The 13,661-nt window shown below is 45.0% G+C and overlaps 1 protein-coding gene across 1 annotated transcript in view; it reads left to right on the forward strand.

Annotated features, from left to right (window-relative positions):
- Window positions 1-13,661, forward strand: part of tiam2a (TIAM Rac1 associated GEF 2a) — an 83,322-nt gene that overhangs the window by 1,501 nt on the left and 68,160 nt on the right. The window lies entirely within an intron of this gene.

Raw genomic sequence — 13,661 nt, forward strand, 5'->3', positions numbered from 1 at the left:
TTCTTGCGCACACACATCAACCCTGCAGCTCCGAACTGAGATAACGGAACCATGTCAGTAGTTTAAACCAACGAAAACATAAAGAGGTGATGGGACATGCATATCTAGTATACCAGGTTGTGTATTGAGATTACGAAACATCTAGGCCAAGGGTCACTGTGGTCCGGGTCCTGACCCAGACGCTGTTGTATCTGGACCGATAGATAATTGAGAATTACAAAATTTTGACAGGAGCGCGTCATTTTTAACCGACGCAGCTTTTCCAGCCTTTACGGCACTCGATCAGCGGTCCAGGAAACACACCGACCAATTGCATGCGTTGTACATCGCATCACGTGACGCTTCTCGGACAATCAAATGTGTGTATTCCGATTCGCATCGCGGCTTCAGTGAGATCATACACACACACTGGAAAGATGTGCGAGAGAGACCGAATAGTTGAAGTACGTGAGTCACAGAAGTTATTTCTCATGGCGTGCTCCGAAAATAGAAAAGTGGACAACGAGACCAGAGCCTTTAACCGAGAATGGACAATGGAAATCTTGTTTGTTCATTCTTCCCACGTCGGTTGAAAACCAGTACGTCTCGTATGCTCAGGGGCCGTGGCGGTTATTAAAAGCGGCAATATGAAGCGCCACTACGAGACAAAGCACAACTCTTTTGAGCAAACGTACCCACTTGCATCTGACATAAAGGCACAGAAGAAACAAAACAATCTCAGAGTCCAATATGATCAGAATCCTAACATTCATCACGATGCTGTTAACGGAGAGGAATAGAGCTGCTTTTAATAACCACAGACCACCTGCAAACAAACGTCTCTCTTATTAGAAGATGAGAAGAATATAATAATATGGCTTCTTTGGTTTAAATCACTTCACAGCTGGAAGAATTGAATTTAAAGCGGCAGGGCAATTCAGTTCATTTTTCTAAAATGAATTACTTTATTTTAAGATAAACATTTTTCGAAAGCTTTTTGTTCCTTTTTTTTTAAACACAGCCCTGATTCTACTTGAAATGAGAGATCATTTATTTATTTATTTATTATTAGAGTATGTGTTATTTACATATTGATATATTATCAAATGTAACTGTATTTATTTGGTTTGACAGTATGTTGTTGCTGCTCGGCTACTTCAATATACATTGAACTAAATGAGAGCAAAAGTTCAACATTATTGTGATGTTCCGGACCGTCGCGTGAGGAAATTGTCTAACCGAACCTCGTTTAAGTTGAACTGAATACCCCTGATCTAGACTTTGTTTTAGTTTATTAGTTGGAGGCCAGCAATAAATAAAAACAACATCCTGAGAACAAACTCCCATGTGACCTGAGATGCTGAACCATGGTCAATACCACTGTCAAAACACTGCAATGGCCTTTACTCCACACCTAGCAATAAAGGTGTAGACGACTACCAAATGCCCTGAATCAAAGTGTGGCTTCCTATATTACTGTGACCGTATACAGCAGCCATCTGGCACCGGCCTCGACTGAACAAAAGGGTCGGGAGGGAATATGCAAATGAGGGAGATGAGGAGGAAGTAGGAGGAGATGCTGGTTTGCTCCTTTATCCCCCCCCCCCCCTCCTCCACCACCCCTCCTCCACCAGACCCGGAGGAAGTGCTTACACAGCACAGGGCTCTTCTCCGTGCTCATTTATGGCCCAGCTAGTGTCAAGAAGCGCGAGCTGGAGGATTTGTTGAAACAGTCGGCTACATCACGGTGCCCGTTTTAGCGCTTGTTATTTTTAAAGAGGAAAAAAACAATGGGAGAGGAGCAGCGCAATGTGCTGCATAATGCCTTCACTTCCAATTACACCTCCAGTTTAGCCTGCTAATCCAAACGGAAGAAACAAAATGTCATCGTCTGGCTCTGGATTGTGTATCTAGAGACCTGTGAGGGGATAAAGCCGGCCTCAAAATACCCGGTGGTCGTGTCTCCTGGCGTGACTCAGTCTGTACATTTCTAGCTCCCGAAAGGCAGCCGGGGTCAAGCCTCCCGCTGACCCCCCGCGGAGAGATTTGACAGGCTGAGACTTTGGATCAACCACTATCTGCCCTGAAACAGACATTTGCACAGCAGTTGGCAAGCTCTCCCTTGGACAGCAATACCAAAATAAATCCTCCCTCTCCGGAGCGGCAGTTACTTAAATAAAGGACATGTAAACTAACGTGGATTGGGTCCGATTCGGTGCATGTCTTCCGCTGCTCTCCTTACCATAAAACCAGTTTAACCAACAGAATCACTCTCGAGTCTAGTGGCGCTCCTGTTCCGAACTATTTGCACATCATTGGAGCGTTATGCGCCATATGAAGCCAAAGCAAAGCCCGTGGGAACAAAGCAAAGTGGGGCCTGACCTTTAGACAGGCGACTAATGAGAGCGCCTGAACCATAATGGTGTGGAATAATAACACGCTGCTGGTTCACGCCCATGTGGTGGCGCGAATGTGTGCTTGTTGCTGTAGGTTGGAGACAAGAGAAGTTCCCTGCAGTGAGGGGGGTCAATTAGACAGGATGATGAAGGTTAACATCCAGCTTGTAAAAACGTTTTAATATGACGTGTGGAAATCATTTAATGCCCGCGTCGGATATTTCTCTCCAACTTCCAGGCATAATTGACTCTATAAGGAGCCTTTTAATTGGTTTTTGCTGTGTAACAGACCGGTGGTGCATTTCCACAACAGCTATTGTTCTCCCGTTGCCATTAAAAAGAACCACAGTCTGTGGTGTCAGTAGTACCGCGTGTGACCATTTGAGGTCAGTGTGGTACTGCAGCTCTCGCCGTCCAGTGGCAGACTGGCTTCTTGGAGTGCGACAGCTCAAAACATCTGCAGTGCTCACCTCTCTTATACCTTTCTGTGCTTCAACCCTCGCTGAGAGCAATACAAAAGCCCACCAGTGCCACGGTGAAGTATGCAACAACACATGAAATCCCTTCTCTTTGGAAAAAGACAACGGGCACCGCATCGGGACGACAGCGCATAGGAAATGTGCTGCCGTGCAGGATCTTCACGTGCTAACATATTTTCATCCGATAACCGCTTTCCATGCCTTCTCTCAGATCGATACATGGGACGCTTTGATTAATGGAATGGGATCCTTTCAGCGTGAGACTTGGCCCGTTTCTCTAGCTTCTCAATTGCTGCATTCTTAAATGATTAAAGCTATTGATTAGGCCCTCCCGAAGCCTCCAGACTAAAATCGGCCTCCATCTATCAGCCAGATACCCGGATATCATATTATTCGCATATGGTGGAGTCTGTGCCAAGCGGAGAGAGAGCTCGTTGGCGCGGCTGCTCACCCAAATGCATGAGCACGAGAGATTGAGGAAGAACAGAGCAATCTGTCTTCCGTCTACCTAGTTATGCAGGAGAGGAATCCCCTATCTCGGCTCACACTCTGCAGCCACAGTAATTACTCACCACTGTGGGAGCGTGTGTGTGTGTGTGTGTGTGTGAGAGAGTTTGCTCTGCCTACAAGAAGCCACGGTCTGCCTCGTTATCAGAGCCAGCAGACTCTTTCGGACTGGGCCAAGGTATCCGAAGTTCCCTTTCACCCAGGACCTCAGCCTCGTCATGAGTTCCCCCCCCCCCCTCCCCTCCCCACTCCACGGGGAAGCTCGAACAGCAGCCCTGGAGCTGGAGGAATCAGTGCCTTGCTCAGGGTTCACTTTATAAGGGTGTGTACCTGCCACCATCAGGGCTTTCACAGAAGTCTTTAGGTTCTCACTTGATGCCCTTTTTTAAGCTCCAGTAGCAATTTACATTCTTGCAGCCAGAGGGAGATTTTTGTTGCCTTTTTAAAATAAGACAAGGAAAGAAGGCACAACACTGCAGACAATTGTGCTACTGATGACGTGGCCATTATGGCTGTCATTAAATATATGAGACACAAAACACAGAAACGGGGGATTGACATTCAGTCATTTGTAGACTGAACTGAATGAATATTCCGTTTTCTTGTCCAAAACAGTTTTGTTTTGGTACTTTGTAGAGAACTCTATGTAAACATGTTGACAGGCCTTTGCTGTGAGAGGGCTTCTGTAACTGTACAGTCGGTCATGGCTGGCTCCCTTAGTTTTAGTCTTACTGAACATGAGATCTTTTTTAATGAGCCACACTCGCAGTGTGTCGGTCAGTCGGTCCGCCACTTTGCAATACTTTGTGTTCAGTCGGACTACTATTCATTGAAGATTTTTTTTTTTTACCTGTACGGAAATGACAAGTAGTAGCATACATATTATACAGTTCATGCCTAAATGTCCAGAAACAAGAGTCTACAGCCAGCGGGGCTTTGAGCCAAATAGTAACATGCTGATGTTTAGCAAGTATAATGTTTTATTTCTGCCCACAATACACTCTCTCACCGGGGACCTAACACATTGACATTAGCATCTCACACAAATCAAATATTTAATACTGCAACACACATCCAATAACGCTTTCATGCTCACAACGTGACCAGCACCCCATGGCCAATTATTAATTACGTCACCACGAATGATAAATATATATTAAAAAAAACACTGCTGTAGACTCTTGTTCTTGTGAGCATATGTGTCCACGTTTCTTTCTGAGGCTCGCCAGTGAGAGGCAGAAGTTGATCCAATCCAGACTTATTTCGAGCTAATGCTGCCGATTGTTCTCCTCTACAGAGCGAGTGTTGCTCTTTGTTTTTGAAGGTAGCAATGTCATTTTTTCCCCTCAACTTTCATGAGCACACTTCATTTCATCCTCTCTTGGGACAAATAAAAAAAAAAAGAAATGGTAGCAAGTACTTTCTTTTTAACGCCATGCCACGTATGTGTGTGTGTGTGTGTGTGTGTGTGTGTGTGTGTGTGTGTGTGTGTGTGTGTGTGTATTGGCTGTGTGTCAGCACTGCTGCATTGCAACTAGAATTAAACCCATTAGTGTGAACATGGTTTACACAAGCAGAGACGGCACATTCCCATTTTAGGATTGATGTCTGCGACTGTTGTCTCTGTTAACATTGTCAGTCCCTAATCTCTCGCGTTCGTGGCCCCGTTTCGAAACAAGTACGAGTTCACCATACATCCTCTTGTTTACATGTGACTATCTGCCCCAAAAAATGTCTGCCTGGGTGTCATTAGAAGAAGTTCTGCTCGCGCCGCTGCTTCTCATCTCAAACCGTCCGCGCTCATCGTGGGGGCCGTGGGGTCGTCGGGGGGGGGGGGGGGGGGGGGACATAGGAGGTTAAAGGTCACCACCGCTGGACACACAGCGAAGGAGTATGGGAAAATGAGCGACGAACACGTTTCCCCCGAATTGTTTTGGAGAGGAACCAGCCGTGATTCGCGGCGGGCGGAGTGTTGTGTGTCATGTGGGCGACAGGGGAGCTTATTAAATCTGCCAACGCAACAACAAAACAGACAGGAGGGATATGTGTGTGTTTGGTGGGGGAGGTAAGAGAGATATGCAGGGAGGGAGGTGTGCGGAGACGCTGAGCAAGCGGGGTGAGCGTTTGACAGCGCAGCACGTTGCGTCTGGAAATGGTAAGAGTGTGTGTGTGTGGGTGTGTGTGTGTGTGTGTGGGGGGGGGGTTGTATAAGCAAAGACCGGCAGGCCCGGTGCCGCAGCCTCCAGCTGTCAGTCTTCTTACCTCAGCGCTGCTCCCATATGCGAGTGGGCGCATGCACATATTGCAGTCATACAAGGTCATTTAAGCAACTCCCGCGGCAATTACATCTACCCCCCCCCCCCCCCCGCAACCACAGAAGGTGTGGGATGAAGCCTCACGCGTTCACACGGCCTCATTATGTGGCAGATATTTGATATCCTCTTTGTTCTCATGCAGTCAGTGTCGCCTCCACCCACGTGTCTGTCATCGTTCGGAAGGAAGACCTTATAAAAATCTGCTTATTAAAGGCTGACTCAGCTTATTCCTGCAGACGTGACACCTGGTTCAAACAACCGGCGAAACAAGCCTCATTGTTTCCATTAAGTGCTGTAATGTGTGTGTGTGTTTGTGTCTACCTGCCCACACCTATGACTGTATTTGTCTGCATGGCTCCCCACGTGCTATTTGTTAGCATGGTGCTAGCTGGTAATTAGCCCCGAAGGCCTCCTCGTTGTCTGCCTGTTTGTTTACGAGGGAAGAAGTGGATCCCTCCTGAGAGTCGGAGGCATCACTCAGAAAGAGCAGACGGTGTCAAGGGAAGAAGATTGGAATTTCTTCAGAAGTGTGTGTGTGTGTGTGGAGGGGGGGGGGTGTTGACATACTTATAAGGATCAAGGCACTGGGATCAAACCTAGTCGTGTCTCTTACTGATGCTTCTGAACTGAGTTTATCACTTACATCCAGACGGAACAATGTTTGTAGTAGAGCTGGACTGACTTGTAGGTTTTTAATTCAGGTTTTTTAATTCAGCTGCTCCCATTTTAGGCCGATATTGTACAAAATCTCCTCATTGACCTCTGTTGTTGTCTGACTAATCGTTGTTATTTGCACAGACGTGCTAAAATGTATAGCAATGGACATGAATGGAATTTTGTCAACGGATTTCTCTAACCAATATATTCAGAGCGTTAATGTAGCAGCGAACGACTATTATTCGTAACGTAAAGATGTGTCGCCCTCAGCAGAGAATGGAGTTGCCGTCCCTCTGTGTGTGTGTGTGTGTGTGTGTGTGTTGTAATCTGAGCTGTTTTGTGCTTTGTTTTGATCGTCGATCCGGCCTTTTAGTGCACATTAGTGCCCCACTGGCGAGCTCATGGCAACCGCTCTGCACTGCTCTCAAACGCCGGCCGCAGCTTATAGAACCATCAGGCCGATGGCGTCGTTGCCCACTCTGACAGGCCTTTCATCGTATCACAGAAGGGAGACATCATCAAAATATCGTTCTGTATCGATCATATCGTTGGCTATTTTTTATATTGAATTTAATCCATCAGATTGGTTTTATTTCCTGAATAAGGGAACACTTTCCTGTGACAGGCACACAATGTACTCTTGTGTCCCATTGGCTAAATCTAGCTGTTCATCATTCATGTTGTGAATAGTTGTGTTTTTGATGGTTGGACTATCTTCAAGCACACAGCAAGTCTTTTATCTTGGGATTCATTTTGAAAGGTTTGCGTGTAGAACGTGTTCAATTCTCATCTACCTACATGTTAAGACGGGAGAAGAGAGCCAGTGTCCTGCTCACGAGTAGTTAACCCCGCGTTGAGCGCATCAAACCTCCCTCCTGCCGCTCCACCAATCTGTCGAGAGCGTGTGTGTGTGACAGTGTGTCTGCGACTTTGTCAATAATCACCCGCGAGGGTTCTCTTGCCACCCCGCTGATGGGGATTAAACATTCATGATCATGTTTATTAATGACCAGCAGGCATCAGGGATCTCCAAACTCTCACACTCACACATATACAAATGCGCACAATTTTCCTCTTTTTTTTTTAAAACCCACACGCTCATGCACATTTGCACTTTCTCTCGTACGCCCACACAATCTTCCTCTCCTTCACACCCTCTCTTTCACACACATCTTCCTATTATCCCACCCACACATGTCAGATATACAGACGCGCACCTCCACACACTCGCAGAAAGAAATATAAACACACTCTTCTGTGAAAACGCCACAGTATAGATTCATGAAACACACACTCCTCCTGAATAAATCTGTCCATGTTTAATTTGACCATAAGGTGTGTGTGTGTGTGTGTGTGTGTGTGTGTGTGTGTGTGTGTGTGTGTGTGTGTGTGTGTGTGTGTGTGTGTGTGTGTGTGTGTGTGATATGGATCCGCTGGCCTGTTAAATAGAAAAGGAACAGATTTCCTGTCCCTGGGTCTCTCCGGACCGCCGTTCTGAACTCTCCCAAGGGTGGAGGGATGGAGTGGAAGGGAGGACCTCGCTGAGAACATCTGTGACGGCCGGTCCCAGCACAGACTGCAGTGTGACAGGGCCTATCCACAGCAGATGTCACACCCGTGTGTGTGTGTGAGAGTGTGTGTGAGAGAGAGAGAGAGATAGTAATCAGGGTTGAGAAGTCCATGACCTAGAGAAGATGTAGAGGAAATGCTCCCTGTGCTCTTACACTCTCTGTCCCTCTTTTCATTATTTTTCTTTGTAAATAATCAGCTGGGTAAACATGACCAGCAGTGGATGATCATCCTATAATCATTATTATAAAATAAAAAGTGTAATCCTTTTGTCTTTCCTGCTTGGACCATTTTCCTCCGCTCTCTAAACTCCGGGACCATACACGCTTTGCCCCGCAGCCTCTGCAAATGAAATGCCAAATGGGCGATGAGCAGAGCTGCTGCTACACTCCTCACACTCTGCATCTATTCTCTCTTCCCTCCGTCTCTCCATGATTGGACTTTACCGCCGTATTCCCCTTCTTTCATCGCCCGATGCTTTCCCCTCGTTATTCTTTCGCTCTGCTTCCTCCTTATCCTTTTTCATCCCTCTGACAATCTCGCCTCTCACCTCCTCTACCACTTGTTCGCCACTCTCCATCCTTTCTTTTTTTTTTTACTCCCCAGTGAAGCGTGTCACAGTTCCCTGGTATACCGAGCCTCTCGATGGGTTCCTGGTTCATAAAACCAACTGACAATGCTTTAAGGTTATTTTTAGGTTTGATTTCCATCATGTCTGGAGAAGCTAGAGAGCAGAAAATTACCCTTCAAACTGGAGAGAATTTACCTCAAAAGAATTCAAATAAAACCCAACTTACTTTTGAATAATGTGGCTTTTTCTGCACCATGTATGCTAACCAGACGGGCAATACCAGAAGTAATGCTATATCAGGGAAATGAGTTTGGAGTGTGCACTGATGTCAAACAATACATGACAAAAGCGCAGCCTGTACAATATTCAGCCAGGAAGTGACATTTAAACAACACTTGAAATGGAAGCTAAGTTCAGAATGAACTTGGTGGGGAAAACAGAAGAGGGGTCAGGGGGTCTGACCGGGTGAAGCAGGGAGGCGTAGCTAATGAGTAAGCAGACAGTCTGCTCCTCTGCCAACCTATTTCTTTCTCCCCCATCTTATTTCCCCCCCCCCCCCCCCCCCCGAAAGCCCCGAGAGTCACAAGGGACACCAGGGAGAAAATGAGAAACATGAATCTGGCACTCGTCTCGAGAGCAACTGTGTTAGGAAGGTGATCCTGGTCAGACCAGATGGTTCCGACCTGGGATGGAGTAAACTGGTGGAGGCGGAGAGAGTAAAAGAGTGGACAGAGGATGCCCAGTGGACAGCACATGTACCAGTTAAAAGATCATTCCACCTTATTAAGACTTGAACATATCATTTTCATAGTTTTGTTGCAAATGGTGAGCAGGTAACAGCGAGTATTCAGATACAGAAGGTGGACAAAATAACAGACACAATCCGTATGAAACAAATTGCTTTCGTCGTCGTCATAATTACAAGGTCAGCTATACAGCCCAGCAACCAATGTACCGATTAGTGGCGTGTGTCGGCAATAAAAGAGGCCTGGCAATCTCTCTTTAATGAATGCTTTGAGGGCTATATTATATGGGATATGGATTTGTACGCTTTTAAAGTTTATTTTTAGCCTAATATAGCTGACGTGGCCAGCGTTTGTATTTGGAACTGTACTCATCTGCTGTTCAGTTCAAACAGGACAAAGATATTTCTAAAAGGTGCATTATTTGCATCTACACAAAACTTCCAGTCTTACCTGATTGGGATTTTTTTTTTGTATGTTATCAGAGCTGTGAGAAATTCTTGTTTTTCACTGTTTAGATAAGACCTGTTCGGCAATACTCAGTTGACACAATGCAATGACACTGGAGCACTGGAGTCTCAACATTTGGCTTTGACCAGCTGCATCGTCAAAAAAGATCCACGGACACAAGTCAAACTTCATCAACATGAATAAATCCATTGGTAAAAAAAATGTATATATTTATTAGATTAGCTTATTAGGTCAGAACAAGTCAGGCCAAACCTGGAAACACAATGTTGTTCTTCTATTCGCCCCAAAAAAGTAAAAATAAATAAAATAATCAAGATCTTGTAACTATTTACAGTTAAATCAGCCCAAACTATTCGACACACGGGAGCTTTTCAGAGCTCCTTGAGTTCCTGGGCCCTGCAGCCGTTTAAACATCAGTATGCTGCCTAGGAACCTCCCAAGTCACCAGACCCAAACAGCATTAAACCTGTTTAGGATGCGAAGACCTGGGGCCTTTCCTTCTTATAATAAGCTCCAATATCCTGTCACCAGCAGTTCAGGATTTGTACAGCAGCAGCACAATACGAGGTCAAGCTCTTTAGAATGTTAAAGCTATACTTCATATCATATACTATTTGATGTTTCAGTTATTGTGTCCCCTACCTGTACATGCATACTCCCTGTTGATGCTCTGTCGCTATGGACAGGATAGCTTTTTGTCAAATCAAACACGCACACATCACAGCACACAGTTGAACTAATCCGATTTCACAGCCCAAATGACAAGAGTCTCGCATGAACTCATCCATTAGCTATTATTAGCTAAATTGTCTAATAGGTAAACACACACACACAAAGCGCTGCTGTAGGAAACACAAACACCAAGGGAGGCCTGCTGCAAAACTAAACAGTGCTGAGGGCTTTTATTTTGTTCGTGGCTCTCCCATGAGAATACACAGGTCAAGACGCACACCTGTTGAAATGGACCTAAATATTGAGCTCAGCATAACTCGCTGTCTCAGAAGCTCTAGTGACATGTAATGTTTCAAGTCTATCATTTTCTCGATGCATTGTTTTTACAGCGTGCTCGCATAGACTCATTTTCTCAGAGGTCTGCACTTGTTGTCATTGTGAAATTGACATTTGCTAGCTAACTGTCAGGCTTTCTCTTCTCGCACTGCACATACAGCGTTACAGTTGACAGCGATAACACTGGCAGAATTGCCACTCAGGCTTTATAGTAATTTGACGGTATATTATTTTACTTTAACAGGCTAAAATGAAAACTGAAACTGGCAGTTTTAGCAAGCTAGCTAATTAAGCTACCTTTAGCTACATTAGCTGGTTAAAAACACTCTACACGTGACTTTTTTTGAAACAAGAACCCTGTCCAAAGGGTGATAAATATGCTCTTGTAGCTACATACATGATATTGTGCTAAAACACTCAGGGGGAAGACGTGGACATGTGGTTCAGGAAAAATAGAAAATAGTTGGTGCAGTGTTTTAGTTTTAAAACTGAAAAGACAGTAACACTGCCTAAGGTTGCTTGTGCTTAACCTTCCACAAATCCAGTTAAGAGCAGGACAGTGCTGGAGCTAATGTTAGCATTAACTTTACACATAGTGTATATAACGCAACCCCTTAATTAAACGAATGTAGTTAGCTAATGATGTCATCCGTGGCCTTGGATGTAATGTTCATTATAAGTTGTATGCTAGTTAGCCAGACATGCTATCGTGGCTGTATGTCAGGGCTGTTAAACACTGTTTAATCTTTGTGTTTGATCAATTCCTTGTACTTTTGTTCTTGAAAAAAAGAAACCACGATCGAAACTATGTTGAGTATCGCTCTTCTTACATGTGGAGAAACCGAAAGCTTGACAGACCTGCCATAATAACTAAAGTTTATCCCCAAGGAGACATTAAGAACTGCTTATGAGACTAAAACACAGACCCAAACAAGGAAACGTAAGCTTACCAGCACAAAAACCTATCCATGGTGACCATGCATGCCTCCAAATCCCCTCTAAACAAACCAGTCCAGACAGTTTTGTGTGGGGGAAGTATCAGCTTTCCATTCACGGCTCCAAGTCATTCATCTCCTACTTTGTTTAAAACCTGAGCTGCCAGACGCACAACCTCCTCGCTTGGGTTTAGAGCTTCGCGTTACTCTGCGTCGCACTGGTAGGCGATGATTTTGTGGGAAAGGCTCTCTGTTTCTAATTAAGAAAGTGAAATGAGCAGATTTTAACAAGGTAATTTTAACAGCCCTGTGCTCCTGCTCTCCTCACATGGGTGTGAAAGTGTTTCTCAGCGGGGAGCGAGGAGGTAATGGGTGTGGGAACATTACCTTGTGGATTGGCGGAGGGCAAATCACAGTCCTCCTGATGGAGCAATGAGAGCCCATTTGTTTCTAACACCTTCGATATTATGCTGGGGAGCCACCAAGGCCACCAATATCACAATCACAGTACATTAACAGGCGACAAAGTTATTGTGTGGTCGAATGTTGCAATTAACACGTTTGTCACAGCCTTCAACTTTCTGCTCCGGGCTGTTTGTGTCTGAATTGTAGAGCTTGTTTTCAGCTTGTTTGTCGCCCCTTATTAAATTAGAATGAGCGGAATTTAGCTTCAGCACAGCCCAATACAAATCACATTACACTTCAGAGTGAATGATTGCATTTGGCTCATTGGAATCAGTCATTTTTCTTTACTGAATAGAGCTTTTGGTGTTCAACGTACGATTGTTGCCTTGTGATATGTTATCCTCATTTGACTTCATTTTTAGCTTATGATAACTCAATCAAGTGTCCGTGTGTTTGCTCATGGATTCCCCTCCACTGGCTGCAAAGCAGCGGTTGCAGTCACTCGACCAGGAGTTCAGGGATTTGAAGCAGCTTAAATTGTCATGCCAGCCCACAGCTACAGACTGCTTTCTCCCCTATTCTCTGTCTGTGAGTCTATAAAAGACATGGTGTGTCCAGTCCTGATCTTTCTTTCACAAAGTAATCTCTCCATAGTCTCTCAATCATTTATATCCTTTCCTCTTTCATGTGGGACATACTTGGCTACTTACCGTATCTCAACTTTGTCATTGTCAAGTCTGCCCTACATTCTGTGAAAGAAGGTGTGAAAATGGGCCCTCGTGTGTTTTCTTGGGTGCATTTTTTGATTTTTAGATGGAGGTCTGATGTCACGCTGACCGCACATTGAGCTGTCCATCAGTAATAGTTCTCTTTTCCGTCTTTGGACTGTGTGCCAGACTTGACACAGCCTGATGGGTTGACAAAGTCAACCAAGGACTTAAATTAAGATTTAGATCAGATTTAAATAAAGAGAAAAACGCAAATGGAAAATATTACCAATGATCAAAAGTATGAGCCCTCAGGTTTATCTTGTGACTGAAGGGGGCTCTTGACCCCCTAGTGTAGGAACTACTGTGTTTTTGTTTGGTGCCTGCTCTATTAATTGATGCTGCATAATTTAGAATCAGTTTCTCCCTTCCCTTCTGTTTCTTGCTTCCGTCAACTTCTTTTGTGTGAACTTCCTGCTCAATCCGGTTCTTGCAGACTCGTGGCCTCGGGTGCTTTTTATTTACCAGAATTTATTTTCAACAGGTGCAACCTCGCTTGTCTTCTTTTCCTTTCTCTTAGCTCAATCTTTGTTTTACAGCCCCATCCTGCCATTCATCAAATGGGTGTCTCAGAGTCCTTTCTCCATATACAGGGACACAAAAACCTAATTCAACTGCCCACTCTATCACACCCCTGTGACAGTTTCTTCACCTAGAACTCAAGTAATCAACAGCTCAAGCACACCCTGCCCCCCCCCCCGCCCCCTTCCTGCTCCCTGTTGCTCTCCCTCTGCTCTCAGTAATGACATATCCGTGTGGCAGGCAGACAGATGATGCAGTGTGTGGGTGTCCATACCTGTGTGTCCATCACACAGGTATGGACACACTCCAATACATCTATTCAGGTTCATATACCCTC

This window comes from Melanostigma gelatinosum (assembly GCF_949748355.1).
Source record: "Melanostigma gelatinosum genome assembly, chromosome: 16".
Taxonomy (NCBI): Eukaryota; Metazoa; Chordata; class Actinopteri; order Perciformes; family Zoarcidae; genus Melanostigma; species Melanostigma gelatinosum.